The sequence below is a fragment of the Silene latifolia genome, chromosome 11, assembly GCF_048544455.1.
Source record: "Silene latifolia isolate original U9 population chromosome 11, ASM4854445v1, whole genome shotgun sequence".
Lineage (NCBI taxonomy): Eukaryota > Viridiplantae > Streptophyta > Magnoliopsida > Caryophyllales > Caryophyllaceae > Silene > Silene latifolia.
The window spans coordinates 166,401,866-166,410,119 of NC_133536.1; the positions used below are offsets into that span (position 1 = coordinate 166,401,866).

At 38.6% G+C, this 8,254-nt stretch overlaps 1 non-coding gene across 1 annotated transcript; it reads left to right on the forward strand.

Moving 5' to 3' along the window:
* Positions 1-6,807: 6,807 nt before the first annotated feature.
* Positions 6,808-6,913, forward strand: LOC141615606 (small nucleolar RNA R71). The gene has a single exon (XR_012530018.1). It is a non-coding gene; the product is annotated as a small nucleolar RNA R71 (small nucleolar RNA).
* The last annotated feature ends 1,341 nt before the right edge of the window (positions 6,914-8,254 follow it).

The following is an 8,254-nucleotide window of genomic DNA, read 5'->3' on the forward strand; positions in this document are numbered from 1 at the left end:
GGACTAAATATGTTCTAATATTGGTCACATCAAATATCTCCAAACCGAACCTTTGCTCGTCCCGAGTAAAGAGGTGACAAAACTAGGACCCTTATTTAAACTAACCTACTAATATTGCCGATATAAGAGAATTAGCGGGTCTCACTCCACCCCTTCAACTCACAACAAGACAACCATGAGGTAAGATGCCTTCTTGCAAGGCAAGGTGGGTCTTGCCAAAATGGCGACACATCCAAGCATTAAAGCACACAAAATCAAGTAATGGATGCATATACAAAAGAATAGCCAGTTTCCTCGTCTAAGTGGCGGAAATTATCTAAAGGGGAAGCAATTCAAGGGTACACATTCCATTATAGATACAGTTTCTTCAAACTACTAAGCCTAGAAGGATACCAATAAATCACCTCCAAGTTGTGTCAAGCTAAGGTACCTTTGTCCTCAATCGTTAAATGCTTTTGTCAAGAGTAAACTTCCTATGGTGTTAGAAACACTGGAGGATCGCGGAATTTCCATTCTTGCCTAGACAAGAAGAAGGGTCGTCCCCTCTCTACCATGGACAAAAGTGGATACGATGGAAAAGGGATCAATAGTATTTGAGTTTCATTTTGGGAGTTTGCTTTGTTGTTGTTTTTCCCCCCAATTTCTTATGGCATTTGTCATTTGAGAACACTTTCTTTTTGCCATTTCTTTGATGTTTGGCATTTTCAACACTTGACAATTTTCAACTTTTCTTTGCATTTTCTTTTTGAACATTTTCAAAGTCACCCATTTGTAGTGAGGGTGCTTATATTTGAAGCATTATGAGTCTATTTTTGCTCCTCTTTTCATTTGATGCAATTTGTGCAAACTTCTTCAACTTTTCATTTCAATTCTTGAACTCAAATTTTTGAACAATTTTTGTGCCCATTCCCTTTGATGACAAAAATGTGGTAGAACATGGATGATGGTTGCATGGTTTCAAGGATGACCTTGGAATAAACGGTAGCCAAGGAGTTATTACACCACAAGGTACTCTTGACTAGGCCTTAATCCATGGGTCAAAAGATACTAGTATGACACATCCTAGGGTGTTTTACAAGTATTCTAACAAGCAAAGTCTTAAGAAGAAAAAGCATCTACAAGGACCTTATATACACTTGTCAAGCTTTCCAAATAGACGGTTTTCACAAAATTTTTCCTAAATGCAACTATATGCCATGATGCAACTAACATTTATACAACATAATGCATATGATTCTACCAACTAGTATGCCAAATAATCTAAATGCAAGTCCTAAATTCACATTGTTTATACCGCATCAATCAAAATAAAGCCACATAGTCATTAACATAAAGAAGAAAAAGGAGATTGGAAAGATTATACCATGCGGTCTTCAATATCCTCATGTTTCGGATGTGGCATAGTCGATCAATGTGAAAAAGGATGAACAAACACAATATATACAAACAATATATACAAGACTACAGTACAACGGAAATGAACATGTTTTTGGATTTTTCAATTTTTCAATTTTTTATGTATTTTTCGAAATTTTTCAATTTTTGTTTAAAAAGTCAAGTTAGAATTTCCCATCCCCACACTAGTATGGGCATTGTCCTCAATGGCCAATACGATAGGAAATTATGCAATTTATGTGAAAGTGCATGATTTCTAAGCTAAATGCAAACTAGACTAAACTATACTACATGATGCATGGTTTTTTGTTATGGTGGAGAGTTTAATTTAGATTAGCTCCCAATGCATATGCATAAACTTCCCCAAACCAAAATAGACATTATTTCTAATGTCAAAAATTTTGGGGGAGTTCATGCACTAAAATGCAATGCATGAAACTAAAATTTGTCATTTTGGATTTTGAAAATGGGAACAATAAAATGAACACCTCAATGGAACCAAGGTGTTAGTCCTCTAGATGGTGCTAGGACTCCACAAATCATGATCAAAATAAAATAATTATAAGAAAAACAAGAGAATTAGACAAACCATAAAGGAGGTGTAGGAATGTAGGATCCTCCCAAGAGTTTGCTAGTCCTCAATCCTCGCCCATGGCGTCCTCATCATCATCATCATCATCAACCTCCTCACTTGAGGCATCATCAACCTCCATGGATGTGGAGTCATTACCACTCTCACTTTCACTTCCATCTTCTTCCTCTTCTTCATTCTCTTCTTCTTCTTCTTCTTCTTCTTCTTCTTCTTCTTCTTCTTCTTCTTCTTCTTCTTCTTCTTCTTCTTCACCACTCTCATCAACAACCATCTCCTCTTCACCCGATCTACCACCTCTAGAAGTGATAGGAAAGAAGACATCATTATCCGCCTAACTAGGCAAAGGACAAGATGGATCGAGAAGTCCTTGCCTAGCAAGATGTAGGAGGGGCGGATATTGTGCTTTGTAAGCATCAACTCTATCTTCATAAGCTTGCTTATGCATTTCCTTCATCAATAAAGTCAAGTAGTCGTTTTCCGCCTTAGCATTTTCAGGTTTAAATTCTTGGTAGGTGAATGGGTAAGGTGGGGTGATAATGGAGGAGGAGGGCTCGGCAACTTCTTCCCCTTAGTGTTGAATAATGTATTCGGCTTCCTCAGAGAGTGGGAGAAGGTAATTCGGCTTATGAACATTCAAACGACAAATCTTGCTAGGCAATGTGAAGGATTTAGCATCATTTGTCAACCAACCAAATTTGTTGTCAAGTGTATCATTCTTGACCCATTTAAAATTTTGAACCATGGTGTGCAAATCAATAATATGGCCTCCCTTTACCGATGTATATGTGTCATTCTTTTTGAAATCCCGGTTAAAGTGCTTAGCCAAATAAGTCACTAATCCTCCGTTGACAATAAAGGCCATGCCTTCTTTGCCACAATCAACATTGAGCCACCTTTCAATCAAGAGTCGTAAAGCGTTGTATGGCTTTGTGAACTCTCTTCCAATGTTCAAAGTCGACTCGAGAAAAATAAAGTCAAGTTTGGTGAGATGATTTGTACCTTTCCTAACTATCAAGATATGCCCAACAACCTTATGCCATACTCTTATGCCCGGATGATGGACTAAGAGAGCACGACAATCATGGTAAGATGTGAATTCTTTTCCGAAAATGGCCTTCCATAAAGGAGCGGGGTCATACTTGGTAGGCTTCTTTGTAAAAGTCGGGTCATCACTAAGGCCAAATATTTTACCAAACTCTCCATAAGACAAACATCTATCAACATTCTTGAAACGAAACACAATATTGGTTCGGGTCTCCACCTTGGTGACTTTCAAAGAGCTTAAAAACTCTAAGGTGAGGGAAGAGTAAGTCAATTCTTGCATTTCAAACAATGTACTCAATCCCATAGACTCGAAAAAGGTCTTTGTTTGCTCTAGGACACCCAATTTCGACAAAGTGTCTTGACAAATGAACTTGGTGGGCAAGATAGTTTTCTTAGCAAAGGAAATAAATTTCTTCCTATGAGAGTCGGAAGTGAAAATTACCTCCGGATAATCGGCTAGTTGTTCAACAACCGGAGTAGTAGAAGTAGTAGCTTCCATAGGAGAATTTTGTTCTTGAATTTCCAACCTTGCATTATGAACTAACAATGCCTTTGATGCTTGAAGAGCTTGTTGTCTCTTAGAAAGGGTCTTCTTTTGGGGTGCCTTGCTTCCACCTTTTGTTCTTGCCATGCTCCTTTATGTAGTAACACCAAAAATAAGCTTGATTTCTTCAATTTCAATTAAGACCCAAATCGATTTAGGATAGTTGAATGTTGCCTTGTATCCCAAAAATTGACTTAAACTTTGAAGATTTTGGTGTTTTGATTGCTTGTTGTTGCTAAAGGAGTGATTTAATTTTGTTTTGAGGAAGTTTGGATTTGATTTGGTTGATTTTGGTTGAGAAATTTGATGTTGGTTGATGGAGAGAATGAAGGTTTTGAGGTTTTGGGTAGTGTTTATGTTTGAATGAATGAAAAGAATTGGGAAAAGGGGGTTTTTAAGACCCGTTGGATTTGAAAACCAGAGGGGAGACGAGCGGATAGGCGTCGGGACGAGCGGATTGTGCTGCTTTTGGCTTCAGGAAAAGACGCGCTGGAGACGAGCGTCTTATAGGGAAGACGAGCGTCTTCTTGTATTGAGACGAGCGTCCTAAGCTGTAGACGCTCGGATTTCTTTCCAGGGAGAAATCCCAAAATTTGCCAGTGAGAAGACGAGCGGATTTCCTATGGAATGACCGTCCTGGCTGAGACGAGCGGATTCTCTGGTGGGACGCTCGGATTCTCAGTCAGACCTAAAAGTTGTTTTTCCCAGCTTCTCAAGACGAGCGTCTTTGACCCTGGACGCTCGGGTCTTCATCAAGGAAATCCTCGTCGGGTCGCTCGGATTGTCCCTCTGCCACACGGATTCAGGTCCATCCGTGGGTGCTTCGTAACCCGTGTCATTTTTTTCTTCATTTCTTGTGGTCTTTATTGTGAGGGCACTACAAAGGCATGAATAGCCTAGGCAATTGCTATCCCCACATTAAGGCAAAACACTACACATCAATAAAATCATAAGTCCCTCCCTCACTTCTCTCAAAAATGATGAAAATCTTGATCAAGGCATAGAAATGTAAATCCAAAATTGACAAAAATGCAATACAATAATTAAAATGCAAGTTAGGGAGTTCGAATATTTACAAGTGGTGGTTTAGGGAGGACTCCACCAAACTCTCATCCAATAATGAGATGTCAAGGGGGCATATTCAAGGTGTTGTTGATGTTGCTCAACACCTTGAAGAAGTAGTTGAAAGCTTGTTCATTGTCATGATAAAGATCTTCAATAGACCTTTGCACTTGTTGTTCTTCATGGTGGTTTTGGGTCATAGCATTACCAATATAGGGATTGAATATCCCTTCAAACTCATCATCCCAAAGACCGCATACTTCGTCTACTTGATTACTAAAAATGTCATGAGTTGATGAAGATAACTCTCCTTTGTTGTCTTGGCCAATGAGGCCTTCTTCTTCACTTGTCATGGGTGAGCTTTTCAAGCTCTCTTTGTTGCAATTTTCTTGCTCTTTTGATGGAGCATCATCCACTTTCTTCTTCCATTGGAATGTCAACTTCTTCCTATCATCTTGCCGGCTATAGTGATCAACCATAAAACATGGTTCATGTAATCGGGGAGCTCTCATTGTCTTGTCAAGATTGAAAGTGATGGTTTCATCTCCCACTTCAAGGGTGAGCTCTCCATATTTCACATCGATCACCGCTCCCGCGGTGTGCAAGAAAGGTCTTTCTAAGATAATAGGAATGTTGAAATCTTCCTCCATGTCAACAATAACGAAATCCACCGGGGGATGAAGAATTTGCCAATTCTTATGGGCACATCTTCCCATACCCCTAAAGGTGTCTTTGTTGATCTATCCGCCATTTGAAGCGTGATATAAGTGCACTCCCATTTCTAGCCTCTTGATTAGCGAATATGGCATGACACTAACACTTGCCCCAAGGTCAAACAAAGCTTTGTTGATTGTAGTGTCACCAATAGTGCATGGAATGGAGAAACTTCCCGGATCCTTGAGCTTTAGAGGTGAACTTCCTTGAAAAATAGCACTAATCACTTTGGTGAAAGCAATAGTCTCAAGCTTCCGGATGGATTTCTTCTTTGTAAGAATATCTTTCATATACTTTGCATAGGCCGGAACATGATTGATCAATTCCGTGAATGGAATCGAGACTTCTAAATTCTTCACAATTTCCATGAATTTTCCAAGTTGGTCATCAAACTTAGGCTTAGCTTGACGACTCGGGAATGGAAGTCTAATCACAATAGGCTCCTTCTCTTTGGCCTTTTCTTCATTCTTCTTTGAAACTTCTTGAATGCTGGGTTCTTCTTCTCTAGAGTTTTGCACAACTCTTTCCTTGTCACTAGTCTCCACAATGTCATCCTCAACTTGCTTCCTTGGCCCTTCATAGCTTCTACCACTCCTCAAGTGGATGGCACTCACCGATTCATGTCTTGGGGGATTACTTTGAGGTGGTAATTACCCCTTTTGTCTTTGAGAGCTAGATGATGCTAATTGAGTCATTTGGGTTTCCAACATTTTTGTGTGGACTAAGATGTTGTTGATGGTGATGTCTTTTGCATGGCTATTTTTTTGCATTTGAGTGAAAAATTCTTGTTGGTTCTTTTGCATTTGGAGGACCGCTTTTTGGACATCAAAACCTTGGTCATTTGATTGAGTGTATGGATTTTGATTTTGGTAACCTTGGTTTTGGTTGTAAAAGGGTCTTTGATTTTGGTTTCTCATTGGAGGTGGGGGGTATGTTGGTTGAGGGTTCTGAACATTTTGGCTTTTGTATGAGATATTTGGATGAAATTTGGTGTTTTCATTGTAATAATTGGAATAAAAGGTACCACTCTTGTATGCTTGGAAAACATTCACTTGTTCTCCTACATTCACTTTGGTCATGTCCCAAAGTTCCACAATTCTCACATACTCCACTTGGAATTGATGAAGATGCCACCATGGCATTAACATGTTGCTTAGGTGATTTGGAGGCTTCTTCAATCTTAGCCACAGCCTTATCAAACTTCAAGTTAATGGTATCAATATGAGCACTAAGTTGAGCACCCAATTGAGTAATAAAGTCCACTTCATGCTTTCCTCCTCTAGTAGCCTTCCGAGGTCTACTATATTGTGAGTTATGGACCGCCATTTCCTCAATCTTGTTCCATGTTTGATTATCGTCAACTTCGGTGAACATACCATTTGATCCCATGTTGAGAATGTTTCGGGAGTCTTCATAAAGACCATTCCAAAATTGTTGTACCTGGAACCACTCGCTAAGTCCATGATGAGGACATGAGCGACAAGTTCCTTGAATCGCTCCCAAGCTTCATACAAATATTCTTCGTCCCTTTGTTTGAATCCCGTGATTTGGGCTCTTAGCATGTTTGTCTTTTCCGGAGGGTAGAACTTTTTGTAGAAAGCAAGTGCCAATTTTTCCAAGAGTCAATACCAATAGTAGCCTTATCAAGGCTCTTTATCCATTGTTTCGCGGTACCAATCAAAGAAAAAGGAAATAAGACTGACGTGGGCGTGTCGTTGTACACCCAATCAAAACACATTTATAATACTCAACAAACTACTAGTTAGCGGTAAGTCGAGGTCGATCCATGGGACGGTGTGCTTTGGGTTTTAAGTCTATCTATCTCAATTTATGCTAGTGTCACAATCGAATTGGGTTTGTAGTTGTATTCTAAACTAGTGGAAGCAATATAGTAAAACAAACAATAAAAGGAAGGATGTAAACAAATGATTAAAAGTGCTAGGATATCATGGGGTCATAGGGGATTCATGGTGTTGATCATACAAACATGTTTACAAGGTTGCAAACAATTAATGTTGTGGGGGAACCGAGTTGGTTTATGTCTTACGGTTCTTAGGAAGAGTTGGGTCCCGGAGCCGAATCGATTAGATTGTACAACACCTACAAGTCGACTTACTTTCCTCCTAATCAACTTCTATGCATGGTCTAACAAGACTCGAGTTGGTTTATATCTTACAAGTCAAGTTGAAAAGATAAGAGATGGTTGTAAATGCAAGGATTCATAGGCTTGGCATTTCATCAAACATAACATGTGCATAAAGTTGACATCACAACAAGCAAGCAATTTAATCATGGGAACATATTAGATTAAGCATGAATCAATCCCATGTTGGTTTCCCTTAATTACCCACTAATCCTAGCTAAGAGACTACTCACTTATTATCAAGTTTAGCATGTTTACAAGGTTGTCAATCATATTAAAAGGTAAAACATGATGAACAAGTAAGAAAGATTAACAATAATTAAAACAAGGATTAAGAGGATTATACCTATGGAAATTCCAAAACAATAATGCAAAAAATAATAGAAGAAACTTGATGATTGATGGAAGGTTGTCAATCTCCCAATAAACCCAATAATCTTCAATTACCCAATAATAAACTTGAATAATAAACTTGAACAATAATTAAGGAAAGATTAATGTGTATTTTGTGGAAAGATTAAAGAGCAATCTATTCTAATCTACTCCTAATCTAAGAAAGCTTGATTTAATCTAAGGAAACTTTCTACTCTAAAAACTTCATGGTTTGATTATTACAAATGGGGTATTTATAGTAGGGATTCATTAGGTTAACTAAGGCTAAATTGGTAACTACACTTTTTAGATTTGAGCAGGGAAACGCCGGTATTTTTCGAAGGATGGGCATCTTTCATTGAGGCTTGAAGAAGACGAAATTGTGCTG